The sequence below is a fragment of the Gadus morhua genome, chromosome 9, assembly GCF_902167405.1.
Source record: "Gadus morhua chromosome 9, gadMor3.0, whole genome shotgun sequence".
In the NCBI taxonomy this organism is placed as follows: Eukaryota; Metazoa; Chordata; class Actinopteri; order Gadiformes; family Gadidae; genus Gadus; species Gadus morhua.
Window position 1 is genome coordinate 8,110,053 of NC_044056.1, and position 13,905 is coordinate 8,123,957.

Sequence of the window (13,905 nt, forward strand, 5' to 3'; positions counted from 1 at the left end):
GATACACCAACAAAGCAGTGCAGATGTGCAAGTAAGTGACCGCGATGCATGCTTCCGAAAAGCAGTGTTTTGCTCTCTGTGATTTCCGTCTCTAATTGGACTTCCCAAGCGATGCCTGCTTCCACTCAGCAGAGAGTGGCTGCGTCGGGCACACTGGCACATGGAGGCATTCAGGGATGATACACACAGATAACTGTCCTGTACTGTGGCCTACTACAAAAGAAACCCAGTCCATAATGTACGGCCGGAAAAATGATGAATTAACCTAGAGACAGATTTTTAGTAGCACAGCAGTAAGAAGCAAAGTAAAGGGAGCAAAATAAAGAAATAATAATAATTTTGAACTTTTAATTGTCTGAGACGTTTTATTCATAAAAATGTAAGTGTGAACATTATGTTATGTTATACATTATAAAAAATTCTCAAATCGATTAAAAAATTCTAAGGGTATTACGATACTTTTTGCTGGTGTTAAAGTGTAGCAGCCCTTCAAGGGCCGGATCACCTTGTTGTCATGTGAGGGTTGCTCCTCCCAACTTAATGGAGGTTGGAAGAAATATCTTCACATGCCAGCTCCAGCACTGTACAATTGCCGGAATAATCAACGACCATCATCTCCCAGAGACATCAAGAGGAGTCGAACCCGAGCACGGACGGCGTGCATCTGCACACTAAACAACTACAGCGCAGAAAATCCCCACCGAGAGCGTTTAAGAACCAGACCATTTTGCCACCCACCACAACACAGAGGACCCAATCCCTCTCCATTCTCTACACCTGCCCTCCTGGAGCCCCTCGGTAATGCTTAAATCCTGGGGATGCCATCCCCGCTTACCAACTTCTCTTCTGGCCCGGGGTCTCCCCGCTTCGCCCCCGGTCCTCACCTGGAACCAATCTGTAACACAATCAAAGTGTCCGCAACATGAAAGCTGCGCTCTTCCCTTTGATAGTCGCGTTTCGCTCCGTGGTGGTTCTCTCTGTCTCTCTTTCTCTCTGTCTCTGTCTCTCTCTCTCTGTGTCTCTCTCTCTCTCCTACCCCCCCCCCCCCACACTCTCTCTCTCACTCTCCCCCCCCGAGATCCTCCACCCGCCTAGCTCAAACAGCTACAGTATGTCTTGAAAGAGTATTGGTTTGATGGAGAAAAAAAAACCCAGAAAAGAATAGAACAGACCCAGTTTCACTTAAAATTATGATAATTTCCATAGACGATGTGCTGGGGTGCATTCCTGTGCGTTGCAGAATAACAGAGGGTGCTATTGTCGGGGAGAGGAACAACAACAGACTCACAGGACGGAACCGAGTGGCCTGGCCCCGTTGGGAAACTGTGCACAAACACTAAAAAAAGAATAGATAAAAAGGATTTAAACCAAAAAAAAAAATCACTTTTAATCAAGCTGACGAAATCCGCTGATTCCAACGGGATGTCGATGAGAAAGGAAATAAACAAAAGCAAAATAAAACACATGCCGTCGTCTGAGTATTGGAGAGCGACTCTAAACCAGAGCCAACGTCGACTTCGGCCATAGATCGTGGAGGCGATGCTGGGCTACAGTGTGCTGAAGCTCACCCGCAGGGCCCCGGCCTCACTGGTATACCCCACAGAGTACAGAGTGCAGCGGCGGGGTGATTAAACTCCAATAGCTCCTCTGAGAGGTCCAGGGGGATTTACCCCTGAGTCAACATGTCAGATCCCATTTCCTTCTTCACTCACTGCTGCCTCTCAACACCCTGCGGGCTGCGGGCCACCGTCGATCCCCCAACATACGACCCGCGAGGGCCCGGGAGGATGGCAGGACCCCAGCAGAACCGTGGCAGAACACTGACAGGAACATGGCGGGACAAAGACAGAAACCAGGCAGAATCCCCTCACACAGAAGGCCTCACGGGGGGCAAGGGCTGAGGAGGAATGGCTGGGTTTATTCTTTCTGAGTCCCAGTCAGAATTTTTTAACCTTTAGTGTTTCTGACGCAAGGTGCAACCCTGATCAACGACTAGCCGGCGAAACTCAATCTCAGCAAGGACATCGTGTTTGGACGCTTCCCACGGACAATAACACAGCAAGCGTTATCGCTTGTCCAGTGGCATGGCTTCTGAAAAAGGAAAAAAAATGGGCCATGCATGCTGCTCCATGTGACTTTAATTGAGTGATTAGTTGTAATTCAATAAGCAATCGAAGGGCAGTGCGCGTGAGTTTGAGGCGTAAAGCAAAAGGCCGCCTGTGACTGAGCCCTTTGTCTGGGGGCCATCCGTCACTGGTGCTACCTTTCAGTCCAAATCACGCGCCCCGGCGGGCATGTGGCCAGGGTCCATGTTGCGGACCCCACCACCCTAATTGACCCACACTGGCGATATTAAGAACCACCCATCTCGCAGGTTTAGTGCGTGGTGCTGCCTAGTCTCGTGTTCGCCATGTGAGTCACTATCTTTAGAATGGGCTCAAGTACACACGCAGACAACCCATACAGACACACATACTGACACACACACACACACACACACTTAAATCCATATCATAAATGGTCTGGATTTACACAAATGTATTTTGCGGCATTAAAATTCCCCCTGGGCCTCTTATTCTGTGTCCAACGGCCTTGAATGTTTGAAGCAATCTCTTTTAGGTGTATCACGTGTTGGTGGATTCTGAAGTAGGAAGGTCTGACAGGATGACAGACAACTTAATGTAAAAATGATTGAAATTAAGAATATTGTGTAATTATGCCAAATGGTAAGAGCACAGATATGGAGTCGAATGACAGATTGCTCCCCCATATGGGCCCACTAGACTTTCTGACTGCCAATCGGATCCGACCCATGCACATTTGGCAGGACACGACTGGCATTACACTAGACAAAAGTGAAATATACTGCATAGCTCAACTATGACTCAGTGTCATAGTTTCACAAATTATTTCAATTCTGCTCATTCAAAAGAATACATCAAAAGCCCCTGAGAAGCTCGAAGTCCATAAAGAAATGTTTGACCGACCCAACGGAACCAGAATGATTTCTTACCAGACATTTACAACGAAAAATGCCAACCTAAGCCAATGATGAGATAAAAGTCAGGACGTTCTCGCCACTCACTCCCGTCCTTTGTGGGAATAATCTCGGCTAATGTGCATCGACAAGTGCACTATTCACCATGTGTGTTTAACGTTTGATGCTAAAGCTTCAGCACACCCTTAAGACGAGTGCCAGGGTGACCCGTAGCAACATGGGAATTGCCTGGGAAAAAGTGAGGCAACAGAGCTGCTGGGAAGCCATTAAGGATCCGAATTCTGGAGTTTTAAGGGGAATAACGGTTTGAAGCTTCAGAGAGAAGATGTGATGATGACTGCAGCACTGGGACGATTATTTCAGCACATTTCACCTACAAATCATACTCAGGCCAGAATGACGCTGTTTGTCTGTAAAACAGACACTAAGGGTGTAATAATAAAATAAAAAAATATGGTTTACAAGATATCGTGTATTATGATTGTCTCCCAAGACAAACTTGGATTCTACCGATATTATCTATGGCATGAATGACCTTTATGAACAGTATTGAGACAATTGTACAAAACACAAATTATACAATTATTGTGGGTCTTCCGATGGATGATGTACACCAACTCAACTAAAATGATTCCAATTAGATGAATGAAGTGAATTAAATTTAACCTAACATCTGCACCACAGCCGTCACAAATGATAGTTATATCACAAATAAGAGCATTCAGAAATTAAATGAAAGCTCCTTGGAAAACCTATTTCAAATCTTGCTATCTTGCTAACCTTGTAAGTGTGAGACTGCAATGAGATAATTACATCACAGCCACGATTGAAAAAAGGTATCTTCAGGAGAAACCTGAGAGCAGGTGTGTGAGGCCATTAAATTAGCAATTTGGTGAATTTCCTTGATGGGACTGCAACTCAAACGTTTGAATCTCAGGGCTCACATTTCACCTACCAAAAAAGAGCAGGGGACCGTACCTATTTAAAGAGAGAATTAGAGGGTGGCGTGGGAGAGAGAGAAAGTGAAGGTCCCAAACGAACAAACAAACGAGAAATAAGGAAAATGTCTGGTGGTGATGCTGCAGGGGTGAATAGTACACCGGTCCTCAGTGTTTGCTGGGAGGAAGACAAGACAGTTGTTCAACAAGTGTTGTCTGAAATGAAATGCAGATAGCATGACTCTGATTAGGGGTCCATGTGAAAGAGGCTCTTTCTTGTATCCATGTGGACATTCCAGAGAATTACAGGAATGAGTACAGCTCTCTTTGTCCCTCGGTGGCGACCTTCGTGCCTTTTGGGTCACTTGGTAGTGGACGATCTCTGAGTTACACATGGGCGTATCATGTAAGCTTTCCATAAGGGACTCTGTATTGTCAGTGCTTCGAGACTGGCTCAGCTGCTCAGTGAGTAAAGAGAGAGTAACAGTGAGATGGAGTCCTTTATATTAGCATTCAGACGGTGTTTCATGGCGAAGGTATTACAAAAGGACTGTGAGGGAGTCTGAGAATGGGCCGACAGTGAAGGGAAAACTTAATTGAGCAGGTGGGACGGTGTAGCAGAAACATTACCAGCAATATTAGTTATTTAATTGTATTTTATGGTGACAGAAAATAGTAGTAGGACCATGTTGTTCCTAATGTGGATTGAGGTGAGGTGGTTCCAGCCAAATGTTGAGGTGTGGAAGTTGGCTGCAGGGTTTTACGGCATGCCCATAAAAAACAAATCCAAACCATCCAACCATATTTTTCCCTCCAAGATCAACTCTGTGTTAAAAACAACAAGAAATAAAATAAAATACATGAAGAAAACCATACATACATCATGATGTATTTTATCATACATAAATTCATCACCCCAAGGGTGAGAAACCAGGGAATGAGCAAGCGATGGTAAGAGACTGATTTAGAACCAGACTGTGTAAAACATGTACACTTGGGCTTGGGTAAAAAACCTCAAGGTGTCATTGAGCAGTTGTCCAGATACCTCTCTACAGTGTAGTTTGGTATGGGGACTGTGGAGATAGTTTTCCTTTCGTTGGGCGGTGTTATTCATCGTCGTTTTCTCTCTCTGGTGAGACGCTGTGGGTCCCACGCCCGGCAGGCTGAAGGTAATTCCAGGCTCACGGTGTTTATGAGAGCCACAATGAACGCTGGATGACCTCCCAGCGTCACCTTGCTCTCCTCTGCTGCAGCTAATGGGGAAGGGGGGGACGGCCAGCCGGCCTCACCAGCCAGACGGGGGTGGCGGTGGGTGGAGGTGAGTGGAGGTGGGTGGAGCGGTTAAGTTTGGTGTATCTCATCTGGTTTTTATTTTTGCGGGGGGGTTGGCTATTAGCTAGTAGTATGTATGTACTTAGCGTATGTTCACAAAACACCTTTCTTAGGACACAAGGCTAACTGAAGCTACCTGGTTACACCCTCTATTTCCAGTAGGTTGAGAGGAATTTGATAGTAGTAATTATCCAATGTTGATAGTAATTATCCAATGTGAAATCGACCTTTACTTTCGTAATACATCAACACAACACAGCACATAACACCTGAATTTGAAACGCACAGGAAATCTCAGGAATTCATACGCAACCTTTGGCGGGGCTGCAGGTAAGAAAACAGAGCCCAAACATCATCTGATGAGGACAGGGTAGAGGTACAGACCCTTCCACTGCTCACATCTTCCTGTTTACACACCTCGAAGGCAAGCTCCCTATTGGATTACCCTTTCTCCTGAGAGGGGGCCTGGGATGGAATAGGCGTGACTGGGCCAGAGGGGGCGAGGTGGGGGCACCACCGGGGTAAGGAGGGGGTCACCACACAAGCTCTTCAAGTGAAAGTTGAATCCGAGGTATTTGTGTTTGTTTGTAATTGCCTATGTTTGGGTCTGTTTTCTGGCATCCTGCAAAGCCCAAGGCTTGGGAGGGCAGAGGTTAGCTGGTTGGTCGCCCCAGGATTCTTGTTTTATGTCCGGGCTGGATGGGGGAACTGGCCAGCAACAGGCCAGCAGGCCGGAGATATCCACATGCTCTTTGGGCCTGAGCTGTTGAACCTGCCACTGTCCTCATCCCTAGAGTCTGGAGAGTCCCCATGAGTCCCTAGGGCCCCTATAGTCCCTTGAGTCCCTAGGGACCACAGCGTCCCTAGAATTCCTAACATCCATAGAGCCCCTAGACTCCATAGCGTTAGGGTTACCATTGATTTCCACCGGGGACGTAGGCGCCGCGGAACGGCTGCGCCGCGGTCACCGCTGCTGATCGCTGCCGCTCTAATCAATGAAACCATCCCCACCGGGCGCGCTGCGGAACGTCTCAGCAGCGAGCATCCAGTAGAAGGGCTACGGAATGATAGCGCCGCGCCGCAGCGCTATCATTCCGTAGCACTTCTATTTTTGACGCGAGCCGGTTCTGAACTGCGTCAATTTCAACAGAGCATATCGAGCCGGGCAGGAAGTGAAAAAGTAAAAGCCATAGAGCATCCGCTCTAAAACACAATTGCTCAGCTCATGTAGCCTATCACAACTTCAGATCAACATCACGTCATGACCGGTGGCACCAGGTCAGCAGTCAATCAATCAAAGGGTCTCAGAGGGTCGTCAACATTGACGACGAGAGACTGATTGTCGAAGTGGAGCAACACAAAATAATAAATAAAAATAAATCATCCATTTCATAAGGACAATGTCAGAAAGGACAAAGCCTGGTATTTAATTGCCGTTTTGGGAGTGGAAAGTGAGTACATTAGGTTTAGGATTATCGCTTGATCTCGTGATCTCACATGAATACGGCTGGCTCGCAAGGCAGCGCTACGCTGCCGTAAGTGCCATTACGCGCCCGGTGGGGATTGACGCACGCAGCCGTTCCGCGGTGCATATGTCCCCGGGTGGAAATCAGGCGTTAGGGTTAGAGCCCCAGACTCCCTAGGGTTCTTAGAGTCCCTAGATGACCTAGCGTTGACCATCAGATGGTCTAAGTGTTGTCCCGAGGTCGTTCGTGCCAGACTGGAAGAGAGATCTCGGCAGCTTCTTTCTACACCTGCTAACAGAGTATCCGTTCTTCTTTTGTGGGTTCACCTCATGCAACGTATCTATAAGGTAATGAATCTTAACAAATGTTCAGATCATGGTGAATATCCATAACCGTTATCGTAGATATTACGCCGATTGGTCAGAAGAGGCGATCAAGAAAAACCAAGAGCGCCCAACAAATGTTCAGATCATGGTGAATATCCATAACCGTTATCGTAGATATTACGCCGATTGGTCAGAAGAGGCGATCAAGAAAAACCAAGAGCGCGCCCCCCCCCCCCACACACACACACACACACACATACAAAGCACTGCAGGGCAGAGTGGTAGGGTCGGGTCCCCCCCACAGACCGGCTCCCCGGGAACCTGGCACGGAGGCAGAGGAGTCAGGACCCGGCCTTACCCTTTCACAAACACAGCTGGGGTCAGAGGTCACCCAGGGAGCTCACAATCAGGCTTTCATCCTGGGGCAAGCTCATTTCAGGGGAATGTGTGGGTCCCCCTTCTCCGCCCTTCTATCTAGATAGGAGTCCCCCGTGCGGACTGTGTGGTACCTCTGAACTCTGCGTCCAGGGGCCGGGTCCTTTTTGTTATGGTTTGGTCGAGGACGCCGCCCCCCCGAGCGTATCTCCTGGCCCGGGGTCCGCACGCTTGCTGTGGGGGGATCAGGGAGGGTCATCACACACATGGGCTTGTGTTACAATGCAAACATGCACCAGGAGTGTATCAAACAGGGAGCTGGGCATCGGCAACAAACAAACATGGCGGTGAGACTTTGGACAGTCCTCCTCTCTGATGTTAGAGGACCTCGATGGCGCTGGCTGGAGATGTCTACACGCCAGCGCTTTCAAAGGAAGGCATTTCGTCTAAAAATGTGTCCTGATTGAATGTTCATTTTACTAAAACAGTATGAAGTCCAACCGCAAAACAATGTTACTGTGTACTCTGTAATCAAGCCAAGTTAAACTCTTTGTTGAAAAGGGGAAAACAAGGGCTACAAAGCCAAGAGGTTTCACAAACAACCAATTGTAACTCGCAGGGTCGGAGGCTTACATCCACGCAGAGGAAAAGAGATTGGAAGCATTTGACTTCCATTAAACCGGCTTTTATTAAACCGGCCTAGAAAGCAAGTCTTTGTGTGAGAGGAGTAAGGAAGAGCATTGTAACATATTTTTGTGGCATGAGGCAGATCGTTTGCACGTAGGGAAACTGTTTTAGACTTTTAGTTTAGCTACCATTTAAAATATTTTGAAATAAAAATAGAATGAGAGGTTTTTGGTGTGCATGTTTAGAAAGGACCCTTAGGAACTAAGTGTCAAAAGACAGCTGGCTTTTTGCAGCTAAACTCAAGTCAGCATCACTATGGCAGCAGGACATCAGTAATATCTCCCCAGAATGCTGGCACATCGCAGCACTTTGGTCTGCAATCAATTTGCGCCACACATGCACTATCTCCAATGTCGGTTTAGAACGGGCTAAACTTGGTAATCTGGCGCTAGTTTACCTTCTGGAGGCCTTGTGGCGGTCAGTAGCTCGCGCCTGATAGGAGAGAATGAACACCCACTGCTAAACACTTCTTCATGTACCGGATTAATGTTTGTTAGAAGATGTTAACGATGTTTCTGTGTGTGTTTGTGTGTGTGTGTGTGTGTGTGTGTGTGTGTGTGTGTGTGTGTGTGTGTGTGTGTGTGTGTGTGTGTGTGTGTGTGTGTGTGTGTGTGAGTGTACACCCAAGAGAGAAAAACACTTTTCTATGGGCATGGGAGCTTTTGGCTGTTCTCCATGATTTTTCATTATTTTTCAATTTATATGGTGATGTTTATTGCAAAATTCGTACGTGGTTCTCGCTTGTAAAATTATAGTGTATGCGTGTGCATGCATGCGTGCATGCGTGCGTGCGAACGTGTGTGTAGGCGTCTTTGCAAGTGTGTGTGTGTGTGTGTGTGTAGGTGTCTGTGCAAGTGTGTGTGTGTACGTGTGTCTGTGTGTAGGTGTAGGTGCAGTTATGTGTGTTTGTCTCTGTCTGTGTGTATCTGTGTGTAGCTGTGTGTAGGTGATTGTGAAATGAAATATACAACATGTGTTCATAATTGCCTGGTTGGACTTCTGAAAGGCGTGTTTCATGTCACCGTGATGAACATGTGCTGTTATGTGATCTACAGTTTAGTTCATTTCAGACAAGGCACTTCTATATTGTGTGGGAACTGCTCCATGCTATACTGTAACACACACTACAAACTTAAAATACTCAAAGTACAGTATATACTCATCCAAAACATATTTTAATGCCTTAGATATGAAGAATATGTCTATTGTGAGTTATGTGTGTGTGTGTGTGTGTTGCCCTCTATAAAACAAAATAATTCAAATCGGCCAAGCAGCAACCTTATATTAACTTATATTAACGCACACTACACAACCTCAATGGCATTAGCCAATAACCAATTAGCAATAACAATAAGTTCAACCATCTTATCGGTGTTCACTTTGGTATTGCACACAACCTCCTTAATGCTATTTCATCATCATATCATGCGGGGCACGTTGCTGGATGTAAAGTCCCGTTCTACCCCTTACCCCTTCCCCTTACCCCTCCCCCTTGTTTTGAAGGGGTAAGGGGCAGGGGTAAAGGGAAGGCGTAAGGGGTAGAAATGGGATTGAGCCTTGGTGTGTGAGGGGAGCCCATAAAAGAGAGGTGAGATGATGGATGGAGCTGTACTGCTGGCCGTCCCTCTTGCGTGGGTAAGTAGCCGTGGCTGGACCCCATATAGAGCTCAGAGATGAAGGTGCACAGGATCCCTCTGTCTCCTCAAGCTCCCTACTGTTTATTGGATTACAGATCAGTACAACCGCTGCCTTTTTTCCCCCTCCACTCATCTCCGCCTAATTTGATCACAGAATCTGCTGATGCAGTGTGTCCCCCGCTCATGTGAAAACAATTTGCGTCTGAAAAAAAACATTGGGTGTCTCTCACTGTCTCTCTCTCTCTCTCTCTCTCTCTCTCTCTCTCTCTCTCTCTCTCTCAGCAGGTAGAGCCACCTCCTCTTTCATCTGACTCCTTAATACAGTCACCCGTAGAAGCTGAACACGCAGTCTCTGAGAGCACTGAAACCCAATCAGCATAATCATAGTGATTTAACGTTTGCACGTGCAGCAGTCTTAACCCTCAACAAAGACCTCACACCGACACACCCACAGCCTGGGTTATGGTCTAGTTGATGGAGCAAGTTTGTCGTTCCAGGGAACCCAAATCCTTCTCAAAGCTGTATACATAAGGATGGCATATTCCTAGCCAAAAATATCGCTCTGTCTAATATGTCTGTCTGCTGTCCATATAGCTAGCTCTATAGATCTTGTTGATGATCGTAGATGATGCTCCATGGATGCTCCACGCTACTTTAATCACCCACGCTTCCAAGCATGAGCTGTCCCTCCACCAATTTCACTCAATTTATTTTGGTGTCCACAGACTTAAATGTTATCCTTCTTTCCATGAACATTAAACTGGCCGTCTGTCAGAGTTAAGTTACACAGTAAATATTTTCTGATTTTCTATTTGATCTTTCCCATGAACTGTTCCTATATCTCCATATGAGGGACACACCAAAGCAAGCACATACCCTCAGGCCGTTCTGCTAGTCCCCGCTACTGCTCTCGTAAAGGCATCTGATAGCCAGGGGACATTTTTTAAGGGGCGACCCCTTACTACAAATACATTGGGGGCCATGCAGGGTGCCAACATAAACCCTGGAGGCCTCTGAGTGTGTGCGTGAGGAGAGAGAGACGGCCCCCTCCGGCACTCAGAAATACATTGACATGTTCCCCTCGTGTGAGTCGAGCCAACGGGTCTGCTGCCTTTTAAAACAGTCCCTTAGAGTGAATGAAGTCAGGCCTCCTAGAAAGGTCCCTTATGGTGCGTTTCCAGTGTGGTTTGGTATGAATAGGTGCATAACGGTTCGTGTTTCCAGCGCCAAAAGTGGGCAGAGTTCGGACTTAGCTTTGATTAGCCATACTTATCTCTCAGAGCTCCTCAGTTGGGGTACCAAGCGGTCTGAAAGGGTGCCAACAAGTTTGAGCTACAAGTGCCCTCCATTGATTGGTCGACGGAATCGTCACTTCCGTGCGACAGGGGGATAATAACAAATAAACACAGCACCCACAAGGTATTTCTGAACAAAGGCGAAAGCTTCGTTTATTGAAGAAAATGTCGCACAAAAGTTTGTGGTCCTTCTTGGACGTCCTACATTGTTGCTCTATGCTCATTGTGTCGTGTTCTAATTTTTCCTTGGATTTATTAGCGGGCTTCACTGTGACGGGCTGCAATGAGGTCACTGTCGGCGGCGGAAACGCGAGCTGTAACTGGGCTGCGCCTAACCGCACCTAGACTACCGGACCTTATCGTACTGTGCCTAACCGCACCCGCCGGTGGAAACGTGCCATTAAAGTGAATGGAGTCAGGCCTCCTAGAACGGTCCCTTAGAGTGAAGGGAGTCAGAACGGTCCATACAGTGAATGGAGTCAGAAGGGTCCATACAGTGAATGGAGTCAGGCCTCCTAGAAGGCTCCCTTAGAACGGTCCCTTAGGATGAATGGAGTCAGAACGGTCCCTTAGGGTGAATGGAGTCAGGCTGGCCCTGGTCACTTGCAGACAGAGTGGTTTGTATTAAACGGCTGTTGAAAAGTAGAGTTCCCTCCAATGGAGGGCCTTCGGCATTCCTGCTTCACACACTGAGCCGCTTTATTTCAAAGGACTGTATCGGGATAAAAACACTCGTTCAATAATGTGCTGGAAACAGTGTTGGCGTCAACTATTGTTTGCAGATGCAGAGGCGATCTTTTTGCACGTTCATGTGTTTGCAGATAATGCGCACACACACACACACACACACACACACACACACACACACACACACACACACACACACACACACACACACACACACACACACACACACACACACAGTGTTGGTGAAAATGATCAAAGATTATAGTCCTTATGTAAGTTAAAAAAGTACAAACTTTTTTAAATGAACAAGATAACACTATGTATTTATTTTAGGAGGTTTTCCTAATCTAAGTCGCTATCGGATAAGCATATACCAATGTTTAATAATTGATAGCAGCCAAGCACATAAACTGACTTAAACACTTATGTAATTATTTCAGTTTGTTTTTGTTGGTTTGTTGTTGCATAAAACTGAAGAGAAAGCAAACACAACATCACTGTGGCAAGCAAGACACACTTATCATCATCACACTGGGACATTTTTATAGAAGCTATTTAGTGGTAAACGAAGAAATGTACTCGTTTGAAGTCTGGTAAATACATTCTTGCACGGCAAGTGAGGTGCCGGTGGTGTTCGCGTTCAAGCCTATCCCAACGCAAGCACCAGTGTTCTTATGCGGATAATTCATTACCAACAGAAACAACTCACTCGATTATCATCAGATGCTAATAATTGAAATATTACGTAATGGTTAATCCAGCAGAAATATCTTGACATATTATTCAGTGTAAACCTATTTAATAGGGCTGCGCATGAAATAATTCGTCGATTTATTAGGTTACATGGGCCTGTCCAGAATTCATTCTGATCGTTTGAAATAATGAGTAAACTTCACAACAGTGTCGTTGTATAAATAATTCATTAGGCTAATTAAGAAACGACTGGGCAGCGCAATTATACTTACTGTCCTGCTAAGTGTTTGTTAAATTAGTCTACTTGATTTAAAATAAACGTTTAAAAGATTTAAAACAACATTAATTATAAATTATCTTATTTTCTTTGTTATATGGAGTATTATATTATATAATTGTTCATATTGCAGGCCTGCTAAAAATAATTATAAGGGACCTAATATTGTTATAAGGCTTACACAAATAACAAAAATAACAACATTGATATTGATAATTATAATATGAATATATATAATGCAAATAATAATAGTAATCATTATTATTATGATTATAATAAAACAATATTATAATCGGCCTAGTTTATAGCCTATTTTTAGAAGCTTATGCCTATAAATCTGGCTTAATAGCTTATTTAAAATAGCATATATGTAAACGCAATGGGCCAGGGAAAATGCTTAAATCTCCCTAAATTAACTTAAGAATTGCACGTAATTAATCACGGTAATTCCAAAAGCTGTGTTTGCTTATGAAATTGTATTGTTGTAAAATGACCATTGCGTTCATCCTGTTAATGACATTATGCAACAACAACAAAAAATTGACTATTTATAATGCGACCGAGACGCATAACCTTCTTGGGCTATAATAAACAGGGGACGCCCGGGCTGGGAATCAGCGGCATTGGGCCTTCATTGCATGTTGCAATATTATTGCCCAAATTTAAATGGATTGGTCCAGTATTGCTTGCTAATGGCTTCAAACTCGAAGGCTTTCAGAGAATGTCATTAATAATGCTGAGGAGCGGCATAACCTTGTTTGTCTAAACTGTTGCAAGCATCCTCGGCTAGGCTATATAAAGACTCCTTCGGAAGATCATCACACTGCCTTGTAACTTCACTTCATGCTTCAGTAAACCGAGGTCTTCATATTTCGAGTGACATCCTACAGGCTTTATTCATGTTGACAATTCAAACTACGTATTTTAGCGTAGTGCAATATCATATTTATATTTATAATTTATATTAGTTCAGGGTTAGGGTTAGTTCTGATTTGGCCTCGGGCCTCAGTATTTACCGACCCTGACGCTGAATTGAATCGGACAAGCAGCTTTGTATGCAATGGGGAGAAATGCAGACCTGTGAAGGCCTAAACTTTTATAATACACTTCAGTCATCATCAGGCCATGTATTGCTATATTTCAATATGGTTTATGACACGTGACACCTGAAGTAAGCCCTTCCATGCGCTTAAC